The sequence below is a fragment of the Euprymna scolopes genome, chromosome 24 (genome assembly GCF_053919585.1).
Source record: "Euprymna scolopes isolate OS-2025 chromosome 24, ASM5391958v1, whole genome shotgun sequence".
Taxonomy (NCBI): Eukaryota; Metazoa; Mollusca; class Cephalopoda; order Sepiida; family Sepiolidae; genus Euprymna; species Euprymna scolopes.
Window position 1 is genome coordinate 109,530,648 of NC_136505.1, and position 25,617 is coordinate 109,556,264.

Consider the following 25,617-nt stretch of genomic DNA (forward strand, 5'->3'; position numbering starts at 1 on the left):
AAGACCTCATCAGTTTGCCCTGTATTTAAGAATTCAGGTGATAAGTCATCTCCCTCTCAGTATAGACCAATAAGTCTACTGTGTGTTATGAGTAAGTTGTTGGAATCCATATTAAATGGAGAAATAGTCAACCACCTCAGCAGGAACAACCTTCTTAGTGACACACAATATGGTTTCCGCTCTGCAAGATCTACCGCAGATGTGCTGACGGTTATATCCCACAGGATTAGTGAATCTCTTGACAAAGGCTTCCTTTCTAGGGAAATTGCTCTTGACATATCAAAGGCCTTCGACAAGGTATGGCATAAGGGTCTACTTCACAAGATTTCCAGCTACGGTATAACTGGAAATGTTTTCTCAATCATTAAATCATTTCTCTCCGATAGGCTTATAAGAGTAGTGGTAGATGGACAAAAATCGGAGGCCTGCAATATAAATGCTGGAGTCCCTCAGGGGTCAATCCTGGGCCCAACTCTCTTCCTGATCTACATCAATGACCTCCCTAAACACATACTTAAATCATTCGTTGACATCTATGCTGATGACACGACTATCTACGGCAACACATCAAAGGCTGTAAATGACAAAGTTCTCTCTGATTCTCTCTCCTCTGATCTAGAGCGCATGGTTCGGTGGGGGAAGATGTGGGTGGTTACCTTTAATGCATCCAAAACCAAACTCCTATCCTTACATCACCAACGCTCTGATCCCCATCTGGCATCAATTGTGATGGATGGCTCTCGTCTGGGTGAGGCCCCGTGTTTTGACAAGCTTCTGGGGTTGCCCTTTACTCTTGATCTGAAATGGAACACGTACATCAAGTCTGTTGCCATGGTCACTGGAAAGATGGTGGGATCCTTCTACCGCTCCCGAAGATATCTCACTACTGATGCAATTCTCTATCTATATAAAAGCCAAGTACGTCCAAAGATAGAATACTGTTGCCATATCTGGGCAGGAGCTGCTAAAAACAGCCTATCCTGCCTTGACAGAGTATAAAATAGACTTCGTGGCTTAGTGGGGGATGCCCTTTTCTCTACCCTTAAACCTCTCTCCCACAGAAGTAACGTTGCGAGCCTATCCTTGTTTTATCGTGATTTCCATGGCAGGTGCTCGTCTGAACTCCAATCTCTGGTCCCCCCTCGCCCATCTTTCAAGAAAAACACCCGTCTAGCTGAATCCACTGTGAAAAATTTCCCCCACTCTATATCAGTGCCTAAATCAAAACGCGGATTCCATGAACAAAGCTTCTTTCTTAGAACTGCACGCCTGTGGAACTCTGTTCCGTCTGCCTGCTTCCCACCGGACTACAACTTGGATGTCTTCAAGTCCAATGCTAACAAATTCCTAATGAACCGCCCCCTTAAGTAAACACTTCATCAAATCTCCACACTAACGTACTGTACTTGCAATACCCCTTATCCCTGAGTGGCTTCCGGGCCTTGATAAGCTGTGATCACTGTGTAAAAAAAAACAGATGGATCGGAAGGGGTGGATCATTTCATTGGCCTCCACGTTCCCCAGATTTGACTCCATTAGATTTTTTATGGAGACATGTGAAAACAATTGTGTATGCAACCAAACCTAGTTCATTGGAAGATTTGAAAGCTAGAACAATTAATGTGATTTCCGGCATTACTATAAATCATTTGGCAGATGTTTTTCGTGAACTGCAAAATCGTATTATACTTTGTATTGCTAATGATGGAGGGCATGTGGAAAGTTAAATAACATTTCAATAAAAGCTTAAAAAATATAGATTTACTTCGTTCAAATCTATTTTACACATTATTTCTATTGCAAATACAAATAACGTTATAATTTTTTAAAGTGCACACCGACTTTATGGACACCCTGTATATATAATTTAAATTATTTATCAAATGGTAATGGCACCTACCTTTATTCATGACAAATACCGTATCGAATCTAAAGAAAAAACTTATTCACACTTTGAGGAACAAAATCCCTGAGAATTGTACCATTGCTTCTATAAATGTTGGCCATCTATTCAGTAATGTTCCAGTAAAAAAAGTAGAAATTATTATTATTAAAATATGCATATGCTCATCCTAATAAATGCCCATTTAAATATATCCATTACGAAAGCTATTGTTAGCTTCAACAAAAGACCTGTTTTATGACCATAGCGACATCTTTGTACAAAAGTTCTAACAGTCAGCAACTTTAACATGTGTAATTTAGAAGATAAGATCTTTAACCTCACCATTAATCTACGCTTTGTTGATGATATTTTAATACTTACTAAAAAGGAAAACGCCATTAACACCTTACAATCTGCTTTTCAAAATAACCCCGTTTTTAATTGCATCATAGGTTTCCCAAGAACAATATAATCTATCTAGATGAGTTAATAATTTCCAACAACAACGAATGCCATACATCGGCTTAAGAAAATAAAAAATATAACAATCACTCCACGCTAAATTATTTAAAAAAGTGACCCATCAGATAAAACTGATTTAATTAACTACTTACCAACCGGTACTAACTTAATCTAGTCTTCCCCAACTATTTTAGAACATGAATTCGCCATTATTAAACAGACGTTAATACATGATAGATATCCAAACCATGATGATGAATAAATTAGAAACTTTTAAAGTATTAATCGTAATAATACAGAATTCGCACCTATTCCTACTTCACGTTTAAAACTTTTTTATAAGAAATAAATACATTATTTAGAATAAAAGAAAAACTATTAAAACATATTAATAAAAATGTGCATCCTATAGACCATGACATAAAAATTGATCATTTACTATAATACATTTAAAACCTCAATCCAGATTATAACTAATTTCTCTGCTCCCTTAGCTGAGTTGCTTGATATAACTAATATAGTTTGTGAATTAAATTGCCCTTTTAGAATCTGTGTCTCCAACAATAAACATGAAAACATATACATAGGTTTGACTACTACCACTTTGTCGAGGGGATTAACCATGCATCGCCCCAAAAAAAGGGCTGTATTTAACCACTTGACAAATCAACATTGCAATGTCCCGTGCCAATTTAGAGAGATTTAAGTTGATAACACATCTAAACTTGAACAGACCAATAATAAACGAAATTTTGAAATATAGAAGCATTACTACTAAAAAAAAATAACTTAAAGTCTTATAATCAATAAAATAAATTTTACCGAAAGTAAAAACATCCCAAAGTGTTTTTAAAGTAATTAAAATAATTACGAAATTGATAAATACATTCAATGTTCAAAAGAAGTTGGTTGATTCTATCCTTTACTATGAAGCAAGTACAATTGGGAAATAGTAGGTCTTACGATAAATATGGCAATTTCTATCGACCAGTTTCTGCCAGAAGTGAAGACCTTTTTTCGGGTACTGGAAAGGATCGAAAAAAAAAATAAATCAACAAAAACGTCGCCTTTATTTAATGAAATATGCCTAACAGAAATTGCTGCATATATATATATATATATATATATATATATATATATATATATATATATATATATATATATATATATATACTAGCAGGGGTGTCCGGCGTTGCCCGGGTGTTTGGAGGTGTATGCTGTGCAGAAAAAGCCAAAAAAAACAAAAAAAATGGTTAATTCTTTAAAACTTTGACCCCTATTATGACCCCTTAAAATTTATTTTCGGGCTCAAATAACTTTATTAAGTTACATCCAGGTTCAAGGAACCTATATCTAAAATTTCAAGTGTCTAGACCCAAAATTGTCGGAGGAGTTTTGGTAGAGTTCTTAAAGGTCAAATCGTTGAAATTTGTACCCCTTAACAGCCAAATTTCTTGCTGACACCCGTCACATCGATTTTCCCAAATCTCAGTACCTGGTATTTCAAATTTCGAGTCTACAGACTAAAAATTGACAGACTTATTGCGTAGGGAAATGTACACAGACAGACAGACACACACACAGACACACAGACAGACAGACACATTCACTTATATATATATATATATATATATATTCTATAACAATTATTAAATACCTACTATAAAACGTATTAAATACCTAGTGTTTTATCCTTTCAGGAATCATCAGTGCAGGTGTCACGATTAACACCGGTCGATAGATTAACACCTGGCAATAGAAGCCATCTTTGGCTCCATTAGCAAGTCCTAATTAATTTTACCGCGAGAAATACTGTTTAAATGTTAACATTTATTTTTAAGTGTTTTTTAAAGATCTATCAGAATTATATATATATATATATATATATATATATATATATATATATTTAAAAGAGTGTAGCCATCAACCATTGTGGTTTTTTTTAAAAAAGGTTTTCATCATATTTTTTATTTTAAAATATTTTTATAACGCGTTTCGAGCTTAGGGTGTGCTCTCTTTGATGTTTTCTTAAAAAGTTTTTCTTTAAAATGGGAGTTTGAAGAGTTATTTTTACCTCCGCTGATACTAAATGTGTTTTTCAGAGTGATGTGTGGTCTCAGACATTCTGTCTCCAACTGTAAGTGTTCAAAGTGTCCGGTCAAAGTTAGATTCAAAGAGGGCGCTTTTGGTCCATTTGGTGAAGGTTTTTATGGATATTTAGGGTTTTTTTAAGACTTCCTTTCCCCATGTATAGCACCCACTCACACACAATCACACACGCATACATATACATACATGTACATGTACACATGCACACGCACACGCACGCTGGAACACACACATACACACACGCACATACATGCCAGCGCCCTCTTTGAATCTAACTTTGACCGGACACTTTGAACACTTACAGTTGGAGACAGAATGTCTGAGACCACACATCACTCTGAAAAACACATTTAATATCAGCGGAAGTAAAAATAACTCTTCAAACTCCCATTTTAAAGAAAATCTTTTTACGAAAACATCTGAAGAGAGCACACCCTAAGCTCGAAACGCGTTATAAAAATATTTTAAAATAAAAATATGATGAAAACCTTTAAAAAAAACCACAATTGTTGATGGCTACACTCTTTTAAATATAAATTTTTTCTCTCGTTGGAACTACACAACCATCACTTTAAATATATATATATATATATATATATATATATATATATATATAAAACTACTTCATTTACTCGCATAAAACTATTATACGAAAGTATAAATCCATGCGTAAACTTTAAGTATTTACTTAAAAAGTGCTCAATACGTAGGTAGAGCTAGTTAGTTATTTATAAAATATATATGGCGATGAACCTACACTGAAGAATCCTAGAGTGAATGAAACGCGGAATATTCAGTGTAGCTTCATCGCCATATATATTTTATAAATTACTATATATATATGTGTGTATATATGTACATATATATATACATATATATGTATATGTATAACGAAAAATGAAACTATATTCATGCATATTAGTATATGCATATTATAATAATAATAAAATAATAACAAAAAAACTTAACACTACCTAACAAAAATGAAGACTATATTCCAAATTTCGTGATGTTGACAATCTCACAATTTATTTCTTTTAATTACGTTGATATTTACAATTATTGACAATGAATGTTTCGATTACATTAAACTTTATAAATAAAGATTAGTATATAAAAAGTAAACCATAATTGAAAAGAGCATTTTTTCACCGAAATATATGTATGTGTGTGTGTGTGTGTGTCTTTGTCTGTATTTGTGTATGTGTGTGTATGTGTGTGTTTGTGCGTTTTCTTACTGATCGTCCGGCGTTGTCCATTTGTTATATACGCTTTTATATTATGTTTTAATTTATGAAGATTTGGTATTTAATAATATAAAGCAACTTATCCAATTATTACAAAATATATATAGGGTACAATAAAATAATCAATAGAGATCTTGCCCTGTATTAATCTATATAGTTATAAAACTAAAATGACCTTGTAACGCGTGTTTTAACACAACATCCGGTTTACGATTTTCGGTTGCGCATGCGTACACAAAGATAAACCCATAAAAGCGTAGATAATCCACTTGACAATAAAACGAATTTTTTTAGTGTTCATGTTTTCAACGTCCAAATTATTTGTGTTAGCGTTTAAATTATCCAAATGAACAATTATTAATACTTTCTGTCTTTTTTTTACATCGTTCTTTTCCGCATTTTCTTAATTAATTTTATTGATCTTATTACTAACATATAAATTTAATATTTGACCCAAGGTCTCATGAATGTTTGTGTAAAACAAATGACAAAAGGGTACATTTTATTTTTATTTCCTATTGAAAAAGACATTCTTAACATGGGGAAAATGTTTTTTAACTATTCTGTACGTTCAATTAACAATTTCATTTAAAAAATATATATCAAAATTTAAATTTAAGTTTAAGTATTATGATATCTGTTCAGTATACTTTTACCCTTACATATTGCAAACAACTTATGATTCAATGGCTGTAAGTTTGTTTGTTTTTTCAAAAATAAACAATTATAAAAAGAACGACTCATAAAACTCTATCTATATATTTTTTCATTTTAATATACTTTCATAGAAATGTTTCTGTTATGTCACAAAAAACTATTTTCTTTACGCCACATGTGTCACGCTCATGCATTATTTCCATAGCTAATATAACATACTGACCCAACGGGTCACATTTAGTCTAGTATAACATTTATCTGCATGGTTGTTAATATATTTAAGCGGATTTTACAACCGGACAAAGCCGAGCTGCCTGCTAGTATTGATCCCCGCCAAAATAAAACTTCCATTAGGTGAAAAATATGTATATTAATAAATTACCATTTTTCAAACTAATACGCAGACTAATATTTCAATTTACATTGGATTTTATATAAGCAGAATATAAATCGAAGTGTGTGTGTATTGTGCATAGTTTTCAATTAAATGTTACTATAAATAAAACGACTAGTTCTTTCACACATTTAATTGTAACGTGCCCGTTTATCTTTAACAGTGTCATTACATTTCATCCACTCGGACCCACATGTTCTCTGGCTTCGTCACAGCAACAAACAAAGAAGGACATAAAAAATGCAACTTACCAGACTTTTAAAATGAATACAAAAATCATTTATTCCAGTAATTTCCGACAACGCTTCTAACTGTATTTTAACTTATCACTTAAGCATCGAACATGTCTGCTCTCTGTTATTCTACAACCACTTTTTTCTGCTTTTTTACTACTTCTCGTGCACACTTGCTTAATTTGCATATGTGCTAAAACGGTTGCTTGTAATATTTTCGCTAGTAAGCTATCCTCTCTGCTGCTGAGCATCTCACGCGTGCATAGCACACACAATATTACATATCTTCGTCTTAATCCGTAGTAAACTGTGAATATCTTAGCTGGTTTACATAAAAATGCCTCAGCATTAGTCTATTGCAAGAATATTTGTAATGAACGTCCAATGTAACTTTCATTGTGTATTTATTTGTTTTAATAAAAGAAAACATTTACCTATGCAGTAGAAATACATTTTTATTTTGTTTTCTGTTTGCAATTTAGCTTGTTTAATAAAATGTGACAAATATGACATACAAGTCAAAACGCATATCAGAGAAATACGTGAAGAAGACATCTCGGGGGCAGCCATCTTTCGGATGAAATTACAATCAGAGTTGCTCATTTCAGTTTACTGTTGGGTGTATCCTCCATTATCAATTTCATAATTTGACTGGCAAGCAAAATTGATTAGTAATATTCGATCAGGTTATTTCAAGGCAAATTGAATTCAACAACTAAAGTTCTTATGAGAATCGGAGATGTCATCCGCTTAGATATCAGCACAAACCTCAGAGAAGAAACATATCCGAGATTATTTAATTCTATGCGACGCTGAAATGTGCTCAATTTCTTCTATCAAAGCCTTGCATTGTGTCTAATGGAAACTGGCGATTCCGTTTGTGATGACACATACACACGCACACACACACACACACACACACACACACACACACACACACACATATATATATATATATATATATATATATATATATATATATATACTAGCAAAAGTACCCGTCGTTGACTGGGTTCAAAAACAACCTACAGAAAATGGACTCTGATTTATGAAATATGATAGGTTATGAAAAGGAAGGGTTGTAAAGAGATAGCTTCGAATTTGGGGGTATCAAAACCAAAGCAAAATATGATGAAAGTAAAAATAAAATAGATAAACCCCATAATTTATTATATCATACCTGTTACCACTGAAGCACTTATGACAATATTCTGTGGATCTATATTAAAAAACCTTGTTAAACTTTGTGACATATTTCCATTCTATGGAGGTCAGGGGCGAACGAAGACCCCATAATTTTATTATACCATATTTCTTCAAACTGAAACATAATTATCAAAGTATACTTACGCAGATAGATATGAAAATTCTTTATGAAAGTGTGTGCCTATTTCAATTCTATGGAGGCCAGGCGCGAACGCAGACCTCAATGTTTTATTATACCATCCCTATTTAATTTAAAACGTTTTTTTTTATTTTTTTTATTTCCATACTCTGTGAACCAAACGCGTACGCAGACCCCACAATTTTAATGAATCGTCATTATGCCAGATCAAACATACCCATTCCTGTGTATCGATACATCTTCTATCATTATATATGATCACTTTTTATAATAACCAACCATAAGCCTATTCGTGACCAGACACACACAGAGACGTTCAGCCTTATATATATATATATATATATATATATATATATATATATATATATATATATATATATATATATTAGCATTGCCCGGCTGTTTGGAGGGTATAAATTGTTAGATTTTTGGTAATTCTGATGCTTTTAGTTCAGTTAGAGATTAGCAATCACTGTGTAAAGGTGTTACCATGCCTAAAGCAAGATAATTAATCAAAGTCGAGCGCTCTCGAATTCTAGGGTTCCATAAGCAAGGTTTGTCGCAGCGAGCGATAGCAGCTAAGGTAAATCGCAGTAAAACTGTTATTTGTAACTTTCTAATGAACACTGATAATATTGATCATGTGTAAAAAGTCTTATTTAATAAAAATGTAAATTTTAAAAATAAATCTTTGGAATGTAGCTTTTTGTTTCCATAACATTTTAGATTGTAGTATTGGTAACCTCAAGTCGAAACAGTTTAAAATATATTCTTAAAAAAATTATTTTTTTTAAAGATTTTAAGTGGTTTTAAATCTTTGATCCAATCTTTGATCTAAGTGTATCTAACCAACATCCAAAGGAACATAGGTAGATACAATTCCATTAGTGATGTTCCGTTATTAATGACGTTTATGAACCTGCAGTCTGCATATAACTGCAACTAAAAATAAATATATATTCTTCCACCAGAATCCCTTGACAGAATACCACTCTAACAAGTAGATGACTTTGACTATCTTGTCAGCCAAATCACATCCACAGAAAAAAAAGAGATTCAAGTAAAAATAGGCAAGGCTTAGAATGCACCTAATCGGTTAGAAGTTTTATGGAACTCTGCCCTCTTGAAACAGGTCAGGAAAATTCTTTTCAGCCGAAGTGGAAACAATGTTTCTTTATAGTTCACAAGCATAGATACTCAGTACCCCCCCCCCAAAAAAAAAACTTTAAATAAGTAAGATAGAATATTGCACTAGAATTCTATGGATAATGTTAAACTTAAACTGGACACCCAAAAATTACGTGTCTGTATGGTCGGTTGTTCAGGATTCCTTCTGCTATATGAAAAAGAAAAACAGGATATGTCTGACATTGCCACAGAAGAACATATGAGTGTCAGTGATGTGGTACAGTGGGATCTTAAACACGAAAGTAAGAAGACTTATCAAGACGTACACAAAAATATTTACAGAAGACTCGGACGTGCAACTTGAAGATCATCTTAAGGCCATGGAGGATAGAGACCTGTAGAGAGAAAAAAAGTCAATTTGGTCTAGGCAATCTGCCGGATACGACGATCAAAGGGAAGGAAAAAAAAAGAGTATACGAGAATAAAAATATGGAATATTTTAAACAAAGGGAAAACAGAAGATATGAATTTTGGCTCCAAATCGTCACTTTAACTACAACAATAAAGCGAGTTGATTTCGTCGTTGTCGTGCATCATTGTCGTGCATTGTCGTCGTGCATTGTTGTTGTTGTTGTGCATCATTCATTAGTTTTTGTATGAATCAGATACGTTTACTACCGGAATCGATTTTCCTGATAATAGAATAATTTTCTGAAAGAACATCGTGAAGATTGCGAATAAACTTAAATAAAGGTTTCTCTGTTGAACAAAACTTGATTCAGAACTTGGGACGTCTATGGTGTCAGTCCGCGTCGTTATCCACTAAGCCTGCTCCGCCTCGTTCATGCTATTATTGAAGTAGACACTACCATCAGAGTTGAATAAAAAACATATATTCCATTTAGAGCACAACTTCAATATCAGCATCACTTATGCGTCACTAAATTAGGCTGGTGCAAAAACCATATCGTTTTTTGACATATGTTACTTTATATATTATTTCTGAATAAATTCATTAATATATGCAGCAATGTAATATATCATTTGAAGCACGTTTTTCGTCCCATCGAGTTATTTGTTACCGTTCTCAATCTTCATTCAATTTTTGTCAGGCTTGTTTCCAGCATGGACAAAATTCAAATCTGCCCGATTTTCTTGTTGCAATACCAACTAGGTCAAAAAGCTGCCGAGACAGCTCGTGATATCAATGGAACTACTAACAAACGTGTGGCACAACGATGGTTCAAAAGCTTTTGTAATGGTGACGAGACCCTCGAAGATGAAAACGATCGCGGCCGATTGACTGCGGTTGATAACGAACATTTAAAAGCCTAAATTGAAGCCGGTCCTCGCTAAACTGCACGAGTAGTTATTATTGAACTCGAGGTCGATCACTTAACAGTCGTTCGCATTTAAAGAAAATAGGAAATTCAAAAAGGTTAGATAAATAGGTGCAGCATAAATTAAACGATAATCGAAAAATTGTCGTCTTAAAGTGTCTTCTACGCTCCTTCTGCGCAAAAACAGCGACCTAATTCTCGAGGGGATTGTGACGTCTGAATAGAAGTTGATCCTATACGAAACCGGGGACGTTCGGCACAGTGGTTGCATGCCGGAGAATCGTCACAAAACTTACCTAAGCCGAAATTGCACACACAAAAAAGTGTCTGTTTGGTGTTTTGCCAGCGGTCTCATCTATCACGTTTTTTTTTTTTAAATCTAGGCCAAACAATTATTGCGAAGAAGTACTGCCGATAAATTGACGAAATGCACCAGAAGCTCCAACGTATGTGCCTGAGATTTTTCAATATGAAGGAACAAATTCTCCTCTATGGAAACCCTTGCCCGCATGTTGCTTTACTGACCGTGCAGAAGCTGAACGAATTAGGCTGCGAGACGCTGTTTCGTCCGTCATATTCATCGAACCTATCACTTGCCGATTATCACTTGTCCAAGCATCTCGATAACTTCCTGGGTGAAAAATGTTTCAAAGGCCGAGATGGTACCAAATCGGTCTTCAATGGCTTCTTTGCTTCTAGAACTCGGGATTTTTATTCTAATGGGATAAATAAAGTTGTTTCTCGTTGGCAAAAAAGTGTCGAGTCTAATGGTTTTTATTTCGATTGATACAGTTTTTTTTATGAAAGGATTTACGATCTTTTGAAGTTAAACGTCAAAAATCGACATTACTTTTGCACCAATCTAATAATAAAACCTTTCAAGCATTTCTTTATTTTCTCACTGTGTTTGTTTGAAAGCCATTCTGATTATCATAGTTTCTTTTAAACATTTCTGCATGGTTTAATTCCCATTCTACAATAATAATGAAAAAGAAAAATGGCAGATTCTTCAGTTTAGGAATAAAAATTTTAAATTATTTCGCTTGAAAATGTAATTGTAACGAATTTAATTATTTTTAATCGGAATCTACTGTAGATTATTGTTGAACGTTTCCGTTTTGTTGTCGAAAGCGTCTCTAACATCCTTCCACCATTTTGATTTTAGGATTTCATCTATTTTCTTTAGTCATTTGGCTTTTGGTTTGATATTTAGTTCACTTTGTAAAAGAGGACATGCCAATTAAGGGGGGATCATTTAGTAAGGATTGAAACATTGTTTCGCAGAAATGCTCGAATTTAAAAAGGAAAGGAACAAATTAAATAGGTATCATTTGAATGGCTGTAGAACACGGGATTCGAATGTGTTCAGCTGTATATCAGATGAGAGAAAAATGAATAAAAGGTACGATTCCAAGACGTAAGATTTAAAAAGGTAAATAACACTGTAAAAATAAATTAAAATCAAAATATGATGCATTTTGTGGGATTGGATTGCGTCTTTGTAATTATCGAACGAAAAGCCTGTTTATAATTTCAATAATGCATTAAAAAGAAAACGCAAAAAAAGAACAGTATATATATATATATATATATATATATATATATATATATATATATAAAAGAATAGGCTGATAGCCACACGTACTTAAGCATAGAGTGTATTAAAATATTATACATTTATACGTGCAAATGTCTTGATAAATATCAAGTGATGATCAACACGATTGTTATTGATGTGATCCCGAATTTGGACAAGGGTGCGTTCAAAATGAATTTTTCTATTTGGAGAAGTATTACAGATTATTATTTTAATTTTTAATTTAACTTATATATATGAAACAATTTTATAAGACTAAACAATAGGCGTTCTCACATGCTAAGTATTCTACAATATATCGTGAACTTAGTCATTGTGAGAATCATAGACGTTTCCTCGCAGTGCATCGCGATTCGTCTCAAACTAGAGCAGGCAATCAGTCGATTTGGTTGAAAAATGGGCGATTTTACCGATTTCAATAATTGCCAATGAAAAATATGGGAGTGTGAAAGATACGCTTATAATCCCGGACAACGTGGGTCAACTAAGCTAGTACATATATATGTACACACAACACACACGCGCACACACACGCGCACACACACGCACACACACACACACATATATATATATATATATATATATATATATATATATTGTTTTAACAAAAACTATGACTTCAAATAATCGGGGAAATTCAAATATTATGTCGTATATTATATATATACATATATATATATATATATATATATATATATATATATGTATGTGTGTGTGTGTGTGTGTGTGCATCATTACCGCCGGTTTTATCTATATACGTGTTTAAAAATTGGGGATCGTTAAGATTTTTAAATGTACATGTAACGTCTATTGATTGTGTCTAATGTTCATGTGTGTGGGTATTTTTTTCATAAAAGTGTGTATTACAACAATAAGCAATGACAACTTACAGACAGTCTTTAATAAAGAGACGCATAACTTTGTCAGCTGAGGACACCAGCAAAGGAAACTCCTTGTTCAAAGTTTATTTCATGTTTCATGCAACTAAATATGCTTTTCACTCGAAAAGGGGGGAAAAACACGACATGAATGATATTAGAATACAATTTATTTATTTTTCGGACTTGGGAACACTTCGTAACAGTTTACATTTTTCTATCTTACCCTTTTGACCTCCATGGGAGTAAAGTCCAAACCTTCAAGCACATGACTTCTACCTGTTCGCGCACGTATTGGGTAACGAACGCCTCTCTCTACGTGTATCACTAAACTATATTTTTTTTAACTCTCTGACTATCTGACTATTAATACATCTATGTAGCACAAAAAAAATCTCCCATCTTTGTCATGTTTTTGTTAGTTATTAAAGCTAAATTCTTTCCATCAAATTAATATTACTGGTACATTTTTTAACATTAATATTTTATATTTAAATATTTCAGCCGCTTCGATAACATTGTTTCATTCCACTTTGCTAAATAATATTTCTACTAGCTAAGCACTGACAATCGTTAACTATCGCTACTCTGCATTTACTGGGACGAAAACCCTACAGCCATAAGCCTTGTTTATGTCTAACATGACTGAAATCGCTTTTTATTTTTTTTTATTACATTTTCACCCCAAACAAGACACGTTGCCACTTTGATTAAGGGGATATTATCAGAGACCTAAGTTGCAGGGATACTATGTAGAGAGTTTAGCAGAAATATGTCTGTTCATATCACACTTGAACTTCTGCATGTCAGTACAGTTTGGAAAGCAGGAAACCGGAAGAGAATTGCTGCAGTTCTGGGGAAGAAGCTATTAGAGTGAAAGGCTTTCTATCCTCTAGGGATCTCAACTGTACAGGGGTGGGACTGCGCTGCTTGTCGTGTCTGTTGGGGGTATTTTCGTCGAGAGGGTCCAGGGGCTTGTAGTTCGTCAGAGCATCCATCATTAAAATACTTGTAAAATAGGTAGAGGCATGAACCGTTACGTCGGTGAGGCAGGGGCTGAAGTTTAGATGACAGTGTGGGACTTTAACGAACAATAATTATATCACTACAATACCGCACATAAAAACACACACACATGTGCATATATATATATATATATATATATACTAGCATGGGCGCCCGGCGTTGCCCGGGTGTTTGGATGTGTATGCTGAGCAAAAAAAAAAAAGTGGTAGTAGGAAGGCAGGCTCGAACCCGTACCGCAAAGGAGAAAAAGAACGGAGTAAAACCTAACGTTTATGCTGTTACGACCACCGCCAAACCGGAAGCGACATTTAAAAAAATGAAGGCTAGATAATATAAAGGAGATATAACTTTCAAAAATATCGGCGAAAAAAGTGACCCTCCCCCCGTAAAAAAGTGCCTAGTTGAAGGGGAAGATATTAATGTTTTTAGACAATTTTTCGATATTTGTCGTATGAAATATCGAACTTTAAAACGATACTGATCTTGAAAAAATCCGTCGCCTCTATTAAAAGTTTAAGGCAGACATGCAAACAGACATACATACATACATTTATATATTGGTAACTAAAAATTTTCGACCCAAACTGATAAAAAAGCTTGCCCGATCTCTGAATACACTTTATGTAAAATTTCAAATGTTTGGACCAGACATTGTGTGAGTAATTTGGTATAGACCGCAGACGTCAATTTTTGTTAAAATTTGACCCCTATTATGATCCCTTAAAATTTATAGTTGCGGGCTCAAATCACTTTATTAAGTTACATCCAGGTTCAAGGAACTTCTATCTAAAATTTCAAGTGTCTAGACCCGAAATTGTCGGAGGAGTTTGGTAGAGTTCTTAAAGGTCAAATCGTTGAAATTTGACCCCTTAACAGCCGAATTTCTGTCTGACACCCGTCACATCGATTTTCCCAAATCTCAGTACCCGGTATTTCAAATTTCGAGTCTATAGACTAAAAATTGACAGAGTTATTGCGTAGGGAAATGTACACAGACAGACAGACACACAGCCACACAGACAGACAGACACGTTCACTTTTATATATATATATATATATATAGAGAGAGAGAGAGAGAGAGAGAGAGAGTAAATTGACAGATATAGTAATCAAATGAATTACTGTTTTTATTAATATTATAGTTAGATAATTTCTTCAAGACGATCCCAACAAAAAAGCTAATGCGTAGTACAGGGTGACCCAAAAAACGGACCCAGCTCTAATTAGGCCCCGTTTCTTAGTGTTTTGTCCGAATGAAATGAAACTTTGGTCATAACTAGTTTATTATATTCAAAACATCACATCAAAACACTAGGGTTTCGGCCTTTTTTCTCCGTTGACTGTAAAATGCTCAGAAAAACAATTGAATTGTTTCTTGGGGTCACCCTGTATATAAAAATAGAGTAAAATATAAATGTAAGAATAATAGGTAAATTCCGCTGATAAAAAATAAATACAAATATATTCACGTCAATGGATATTTGAAACAGAATGCTATTTGTTTCCTTAATCTATGGATTTTAAATAATGGCTCATATCATCAGAAGAAATGAAATGTAGTTAGTAAACTAATCGGGGATGAATTTTTCAATATATGTGATGATAAGCAAAATATCTGTGTTTTTTTTAATTGTATGTCTACTATTTATATCTGATGACACAATCTTCGATATCTATCCGATCTATTTCAATAATTTCTTATTTAAACATTTCTATATAAGCATTAAAAATTGTCTGCACTAAAGTGTGAAAGTTTGAATCCTTCGCAATTTTTATTTACTATCGCTGCGTATGTTGCGAAATAATCGTCGTTCTTCTGCAAATTCAGACATGACCAACGCGTATGAAATAAAGGGACTTTTGGGCTAAATACTTTTGTAAATTGTTCCACCGTCTTGGCGAAAGTTAATTCCGGTGTTGTCCGTAATAAAATAAAATACTGTGTTCAGTCGATCCTAAAAATTCTTAATACCGACGAAAATAAACTTACATTTTTTTTTTTTACTTCGTTTGATCATTAGCAGAAATTATCAATTGTATTCTATATTGACTCTAGCGAAAATTTGGTTGTATTATCAGTGGACGCATTATTTTTTGATGACTTAAGTAAGCAGCCCTTCATGTGATGTTAGTTTTCATATTGCTGGGCCTCTAGCCTCATTAGTTGTTCCTTTGTCTTTCATGTTAGTGCTCCCGGTGTTTAAAAAATTGATGTTGATGCTTTTGTTCTACTCCTGCATGTTGTAATTTTCTGCACATTGTCGTTGTTCGATTTGCAGTTTTAAGAAATGTTACAATGTACTTTGAAATGGTTATTTTTGTATGGTGGGTAAAATGATGGTTTTACAGTATTTTAACAACTAGCGGAAAAGCTGTTAACAACTGGGGGAAAAGCTGTTAACAACTGGAGGAAAAGAGAACAGTAATTCATTTCCTTTAATAAATTTGCAAACTACTATTAAACACACAGTTTTAAATTCCTTACAAATAATATTTCTTCTAAAAAGAATGTCGATTTCATAGACAAATATAAATGTCGACAGAAATATTCAATAGTTTTCAAAGCAAATGACTTTGTTCTTTAAGACAGATAAAAATGTTGACATTGACAAAAAAGGCCGAAAACCGTTTTTAGTCAGTAAAAAAATCTTCGCAGTCACACTTATTTAATAATGCGAGAAAGGCACTAATAATTTGTATTTTCTCTTCTATGCACTTAGGTGTGCGAAAAGATTGGCGAAAGCGCCGAGTAAAGGAAAGAAAAATCTAAATATATTCTTACTTTCCACTATTTTGTTATTCAAATTTTATGTCCAAGCACTTATTTGATTCTCGCAAGTTCCGGCTTTTCCTCTTGGATCAGTGTTTCTGCACATTGCGTGGTTTAATTCAGGTTCCGTCGTTAGTTCTTATTGCTGTTGGTGGTATTTAAATCTGGGTGTAGTTTTTTAGTCCAGAATCCGACGTCACCTCTGTTATAGCCCTAAAAATGTTACAACGGAAAACAGAATGGCAAAATAAAATAATAATATGGATTTTTCGTTGTCGGACAAACCTAAATTAGTCCCCCATGTATCACCTGACACTTTACGGTTTAATCGTGTCGTATTTATTGACATTGGAAGGTAAGTATGTAATATAGGTAGGTTCCGCCACAACACACAGATACATATATATATATATATATATTATATAAAAGTTGTTTTATATATGCGTTGAATTAATGTATACTTGAAATCCCGAGTGACATTGTTTAGAACTGCTTCAAAGTGCTCCTTCTAGTGATTCAAAATATCCATTCTCTCAGTCAGCAGTGTACCATTACCTGGAGATCTGGCAGAAACTACAGATTAGTGTGGCCCAACAACTTTCTTAATACCTTCATAAAAGGCTTACAAGTCTTTCCTATCAGACGCGTCTTGATTTGGCATGTGACGACCATCATGCTTCTTTCATCAGTTGTAATGTTTTCTTGCTTTTTCATGCGTTGTATTATTTCTTCTTTGATGTGAAGTTTTTATCATTAATCCAAATTTGGAGCCTATAAGTGATGCCATGTTTTAATAGTAGTAAGTGTTCGTATATAAATCGAAAGGATTGCATACCGGCAATGTTTTTAGAGCGCGGTTAATAAGAATGGTCGGACTTTTTTAAGGGAGCCTTTATTATTCATGAACAGGAATATGTATGTGTTGAACCAGATAATTCGATGAAAGCACAGATTCTATGGAATGTATAGAATTTGTACCTGTGACAACTAGTAGTAGTGGTAGGACTAAATAATTAGAGAGAAAAAGGGAGGGGCTCATTTTACTAAAGATGTAGCGATTGTGATGTTGTAGCTCGTAGAGTGCAATGTATCATTTACATTTAGTGATGGATGGAAAACTATAAAAAAAGTGATTATTAGCCTAGATTTATTGAATTTGTATGTGGAATCTGTTGTTGCAAACTTACCATCCTTTGGTCCAGATAGGATTTTCCGCAGTCATTTTATTATATATAGAAGTTAAAGCTTTTACCCAGAAAAGCGAGAGAAGGATAGAAGAAAAGAAAAGTTGAATGCCGAATAAGCCATAAATCAAGAAAAAGAAAAAAGAAAAGGAGAGATACAGAAATAAATGATGAAAGTTAGAAATAATTGAAGAAAAAGAAACTGACCGAAAAAATTAAAGAAGAGGATGAATTTGAACAAAAGAAGGACTGAAACGGGAAGAGTGAAAAAAGAGAAAAGAAGATGAGGAAAATAGAAGAATTGGAACATAGAAAAGGATGAAAATCGAAAGAGATTTAGAGCAAATTTAAGGGTAGAAAAAATGAAAAGAAAAACAAAAACAGAAAAAAATGAGAAAAGCATAAATAATGAAAGAAAGGGGGAGATACAAAGAAGTAAAGTAAAAAAGAAAATTAAATAAATAAATAACTAAAATGCAGAAAGATATAATAAAGAAACAAAAGAAAGAAATATATAAAAAAAAATTTAATCGAGAGGGAAACAACAGCACATATCCTTAATGCAATGCAAAAGCTGAGAGTTTAGAGGCTTAATATTGGAGTAAAAAATATAAGTCTCTCCTATTATATAAACGTTACAGTGTGGTTTTGTTAGTTCCTTCCTCATATGTTTGGAAACGGCTGAAAATCTAAATTATTTGTCTAGCAATTAACTTAGATATGTTTTGTACAGAATTTCTATAAGATAAGTATGGAAACTCGAGAAAATCTGATCTAATAATTTGTTTTTCCTTCTTATAAATTTTACTGGGGAAGTTTTTACATTAAACCGGCCAATGGGGATAATAAAATTTCAACAAATGATTTATTCTTAAAAAACATATTCATTACAATGTGGAGAGATAGGTTAAGGTTAGAGTATTCGACTACAGATCAAATGGCATCCTGTTCAAACCTGGATGTACGTCACGTTTTTAAATAATTTGTGTTCTTATTAATGGGTTCAATTTACGATAAAATAAAACAACCATTTAAAATCGCCGCATAGCATTTCTTCGTTTGAATATTTTAAAACTAAACATTAACCAGAAGTGACTTTTCCAGGGCATCCCAAGTAAAACCCAAATATCAGCTGATATAATGCTGTAAACAAACACGACGGAATTTAACGGACGACATTATCATTATTATTATTTTTTTCGAATTAGTCCACCAGGATAACTATTCCCTGTAATATATAATATTTAATAGAAGATAGATTCTATAATTATAGATACGAAATCTGAATGAATTAAAATAACATGCTTAAGCATACTCTAGGACCGGCCAACACTGGATCGCCAGCCAGATTTTAAATAAAGAAAGAAAAAAGGAAATAAGACTATGAATTAAGAGAAAGAAAGAACAACAGGAACAGCAAAAAAAAATGTACAGTAGGGGTGATATGATGATGAGAAACAGTTAGAAAAATGAGAAACAACTTGTGAAATAAAAAAAAAATCATTTCATCGAATATAAAAGTGAACATTACAAAACAAAAACAAATCACAGTAATAAAAAAAAATGACTGTAAAGCTAACCACAGAAATGCTTCCGCTAAAAAAACAAAAAACAAAAACAAAACACTGGATGAGGTTAAACGCGTCTCATGTTACAAAACAAAAGACGTAATCGAATTCTCTAACTTGAAAAAGATATTTGGGAACAAATGGAAGAGAAAAATGCCATAATAACATGTAATCGTTAAAGGGTTCTTTATAACTAATTCTTTTTGAAGACTTACGCAACATTTATTTGCGGCAATTGGTCTCTTTGCGTTACAATACCCACCCACCCCTAAAAAAAAACAAACAAAAAATACACACGCACACAAAATTGATCTTTGTAAGGCAGGCATTAATTTTGCCCGGTTTACGCTGACACTGTTAGTCCAAATATAAACAGACAGGACAGAGCAACAACAATGATATTTCAAATTAAAGCAAACCAAACGCAATAAAATGTATTACTAATTAAAGTATAATGTAACGTAGTTTTACCATGTCAAAACTCAGGACCCAAACGTTGTATTTTTTTTTACATGGTAGTCATCATTTATCAAGGCCTGGAAGCCACTCGGGGATAAGGGTTATTGCGTGTACAGTAATCAATGCGATAGTATCATAGTAATCGTTCTATTCAAGGAAACAAAGGAAATGAAAAAATCTTTTTTTTTTACAATTGAAACAGCAGACATTTATTTACAGGTACTACAATAATAATTCGTTATCTCTTATTCAAAAGTACTATTGTACTTCAATACACTTACCAAGACTCTGCCGTATAAAACACGAGTTACGACCATGTTTGGGCACGTATATTCCCGTCGCTATCGGGCGATCTGCGTAAAACGTCTATTTTCGCTCTCTCTCCTGAGACTTGGACACTTATCACATCCTCTAAATCTAGAACATGTCTCAAATACCTCTCGAATATGTCCCGAATACCTCCAAAATAGCTCTTTGTGATCACACATGTGTTTTTTATGCCTGCTGTTATATTGCGCAGCCGGCTTGATTATTTGCGTAAAGGTTATTTAAAGCGTCACAGAACAAAACACATTTTATTTTAGTACGTGCCGTCAATAAGTTTCCTGATTCATTTTAGAAGCATTTACAGTTGTCATAGACTCTAGAAATTTCTGTATTTTATTGCCATTCATCGTATGAGGTAACTGACCAATTTGTATGCTTCTAGATTAACATGAACAGCTATAGCAAGAATTGGAATACACCTTACCAAAGCTTGATTATCACAGCTGATGAATTTCAATAAGCAATCTGGACGTGAGGACACTTTAGAAGAACGATATGCCATAAAATTCTACTTTAAATTTGGAAAAATGCCACAGAAATGTATTGAATACTTTAGATTGCTTTTGGGCCATCTTACATTAATCAAGCCTAGGTTTTTGAGTGGCACAAGAAACTCAAAGAAAAGCACAAAGGCTGTAAAAGAAGAAGAGATGTGTGGAATATGTAAGGAAGTCAAACCACCAGGGTTGATTGGACAAATACAGAATTTCACCGAAAAGGACAGTTATGTGCGTATAGAGACAATAATTGTACAGTTTTATGTCAGTGTGTAAACTGTGCGCAATTATTCGCCAACACCTGAGGATACGGAAGATTTGCTAAGTTTGTTTCAAGGGTGCTCTAATCATTTTCACAGACTTTTTGACTAAGATGGGTAGCAAAACACTCGTTCACCCTCCCTATAGTCCAAACCGTGCTTCCTATGACTTTTTTTTATTCCCTTAGCTCAGGAAATGCCTTAGAGTCTGTCAATATGAGACAATTGAGGAGTTAAAGAGTCTGTAACGAGGGTGACTGACATACTTACACAGCAGCCTTTTCAGAAGTCATTGATGATAACTAATGCTTTAGACACTCGCAACGAGACCCGAAAGACATCTAAACACAACCGTGTACAACAAGTCACATTTTATTTATTTTTTTAAGATATTATAATTGTAATGTGTGTTTCGCTCCCTCAGCAACATCACCACAACTACTACATGGTTGAATTGATGATGAAGAATTACAGTTATAACACATGCGTCTGTGGTACAGACGTCATTCAAGCTCTGGACATAGTTATACATTCGCCACTGTTTAAATGTAAACGCGAAATATTAAAAATACTATAATTATATTCAATTCAACACAAATTAAGGAAATGCAAAACATATTCTGTATTATTCATTAATTAAAATATTATTTCCACATACGTGCAACATTCTAAACAGTTGCTAATTAGTTTAAATTTACTTTTATTCATTCTCAATATGTAATAGTATAAATGAAACGTCAGAGGCCACTATGAAAGCGACACAATTACAGAAAGTCAAAGTGTCAGTAGATATGCAGCGACATATCTTTCCGTATTACACTTCAATTACTTTGGTAGCTATAAACCTGGTCGTCTGAAGACATTGACTTTCGTACCAAACAGTGTATATTATACCTTTTTAAGTCATTGTTAGCAATCAATAACAGCAACAAGTTTTTTTTATGAAGCAACCAAACCAAACCAAACATTATGAATAAATATTATAATATAATATAATTAATAATAAATATTATAAAATTAAATAAAAGAATAAATATTATAATATAATATAATTAATAATAAATATTATAAAATACACCTTAAGACATACATCCATGTTCCCAAACTACTGGCTTGTCATCAAATAGTACTAAAAGAGTTGATATGCCGTAAGACACGCAATAAAACCAAATTATCATGAATAAATATCTGTAGATATAATATAGTTGACGCAAAAACACTTCTTTCAAAAGACTATATTCAAAAAGGACTTATACGCCTTCCAATAAAACAACCAAGCAAAACCAAACATTTAATTCTCTGCGTCATGTTAGGGCTGTGGAAACCAACAGCAAAGAGAAATTTCCATCATCTACTGGTTGGACTTAGAGTCGAATATCTTCTGTACGTCGCTAGGTGTATATGTTTTTGCTGCTATTAGGTTTACAAGAATACCTTGCAGTTCTTAACTTTTAAATTCAGATGAACATACCTTGGCTCAAACAAAAATTTCTTGATCAAAGTACACCTAGAATTAACATACATATGCCAACGCAAAACAAGTATATATATATATATATATATATATATATATATATATATATATATATACTATTTTATTTTATTTTTATTACAGTTTTTTTCTGTTCAGTTACATTTTTATTTCAGCTACGCGACCGTTTTTTGGCCGTTACGTAGCCTCTTCAGACTTTACAGAAAAGCTCGTTTATGATGGAACTTTTCTGTAAGGTCGGAGGAGGCTACATAACGGCCAAAAAACTGTCCCGTAGCTGAAACAAAAATGTAACTGAACAAAAAAAACAACAGTAATTAAAAATAAAACGCATATTTGCTCTACAACAATATTGAGCACTCTCTTTTGCTTTTTATTAATTACAATTTCTACTAAATATATATATATATATAAATATATATATATATATATATATATATATTCCAGTAACATAAAAACTTGCTTTCTGGTAGCAATGAAGTCGCTGAAATCGTTTTTGATAGGGTATATTTTGGGGAAGAAATTCTCACGCAGAAAGTTGCTCGATACTTGACAAAATGTTAGTCGTTAGGTGATAGGTCTGTAGAGTTTCGTAGCCCAATTTGTTCAACTTCTACATTGTCTGTTTAGCAACATGCGGTCGGACATTGCTGTGGAGGAGAATTGGGTCATTTCTGTTGACTAAAGCTAGTTGTTTTCGACGTTTCTAATGCATTTTATCCATTTGTTAGGGTTACTGTGCTTAATTTGACCAATCACAGAACTCCAAAAATAAGCATAGCCTTTTTTTTGGTGCAACTCTTGCTTCTACAAATGTCATGGAGGTGTGTTGGCGTCTAACTACTGAGCTGAGCGTCGCCGATTGTTGTAAAGGACACACTATTTATCGCAAATCACAAAGCGGTCAAGAAACAGGTCGTTATTTTTGCACTAAATAAATGAATATGACACTTCTTTTGGTTGTCATTCAATTAGTGAAGCATCCATTTATCAGGGTTTTGTTTTCCAATCTCGCTCAAGTGGTTAACAATCGTTGTATATATTATGTCTAATTCAGAAGCCTAACTATGCTTCTGAATTGATCGTTGTCAATATTTGATGGTTAACGATTACGCTCATCATCTCCAAGACTTTAATCGCAGCCAAGGAATTTTTAAAATCACTATTGTACTGCATCTTTAGTAGTAGTTCCTGGGCCAAACAATTGCTGTGTATCACGAGTTGTTTAAGCAGATTTGCGGCCTACCTTGAAATGAAAATTAAATTGTAAGAATTTGCTTTTAATTTCCATCTTGTATTCAACGTTTTGAAAAGAAGATATACTGATGAGTTATTCAACGACACCAACCTATTTTGTTATATATATATATATATATATATATATATATATATATATATATATATATATATATACATTTTTTAGAAACTATATATATTACCACTTATCAAGGCCCATAGGCCACTCGAGGATGAGAGTTTAAAAGTGCACAGTAGTAAAATTCGGGAAGGAGGATGGAACCGCTATAACAGGAGATTGAGTTATTCAGCGACTCCAACCTATTTTGTTATATATATATATATATATATATATATATATATATATATATATATATATTCTATCTATATTATCACTTATCAAGGCCAATAGGCAACTCGAGGATGAGAGTTCAAACGTGCACAGTAGTCAAATTTGGGAAAGAGGATGGAACAACTTTCTCTTCTGCCTCTCTCTCACCCTCTTTATCTTCTCTCTCTCTCACCCTGTTTTTCTTCTCTCTATAGTAGCACTTATCAAGGCCAATAGGCAACACGAGGATGACAGTTCAAAAGTGCACAGTAGTCAAATTTGGGAAAGAGGATGGAACAACTTTAACGGGAGGATGAGTTATTCAACGACACCAACCTATTTTGTTATATATATATATATATATATATATATATATATATATATATATATATATATACATTTTGTAGAAACTATATATATAAAACGAAAATATTGTAAACGATTAGATGGAGCGAAAAACGCTCTTAAAACGATATATAAAGTAAAGGTTTTCAAGCAAAGTCTTCTTTGAAAATACGTCATTTGCTTCAGCATAACAGTTGATTTGTGATGGGCTATTTACAAACTTAAACGTGACCAATTAATTGAAACATTTAAAAAATACGCGAGACAGCCAGTTGACGAACAACAACTCTTATAGAGAACTTTGAACACGTCTAAAATAATATCTGTATTTTTTATCATTCAGACACGATCGTTAGGTGGCAGTTTAGTCATTTAGAACTGCTTTAAAGCTTCCATGTTCACTCAGTTTTCGACCGAATTAAAAACAATTATTATAGTTTCTAGTTCACTTTCTCAACTATATTTGAAAAAAAATAAATTTATGTTCAGTAAAACAAAGAAAAAGTAATAAACAAATTTTTGGTTTTTAAAATCGTAAAAAAATGTAAGGAGGTGAGCGATGCTTTTATTACTGGTTTCCATAGCAACCACGTCGCTTCGGCGACTACTGTTGTAACCAATGCACCGCTCTCCCGAAAAGACTGAAACAGAGAGAATAAAAGAATGAAAGGTAGTTAGAGGGATTTTATTGAAAGCAGATGAGTGCCGAACATTGTTATTACATATGTGTTTATTATGTATATGGGGGCAAAAAAAAAGACTAGAATGATGAAAAGTGAATTTACTGGAAGCCTGGAAAAATCATCAATCACAATAGAAAAATTCAGACACTTAAAGTAATATGGTT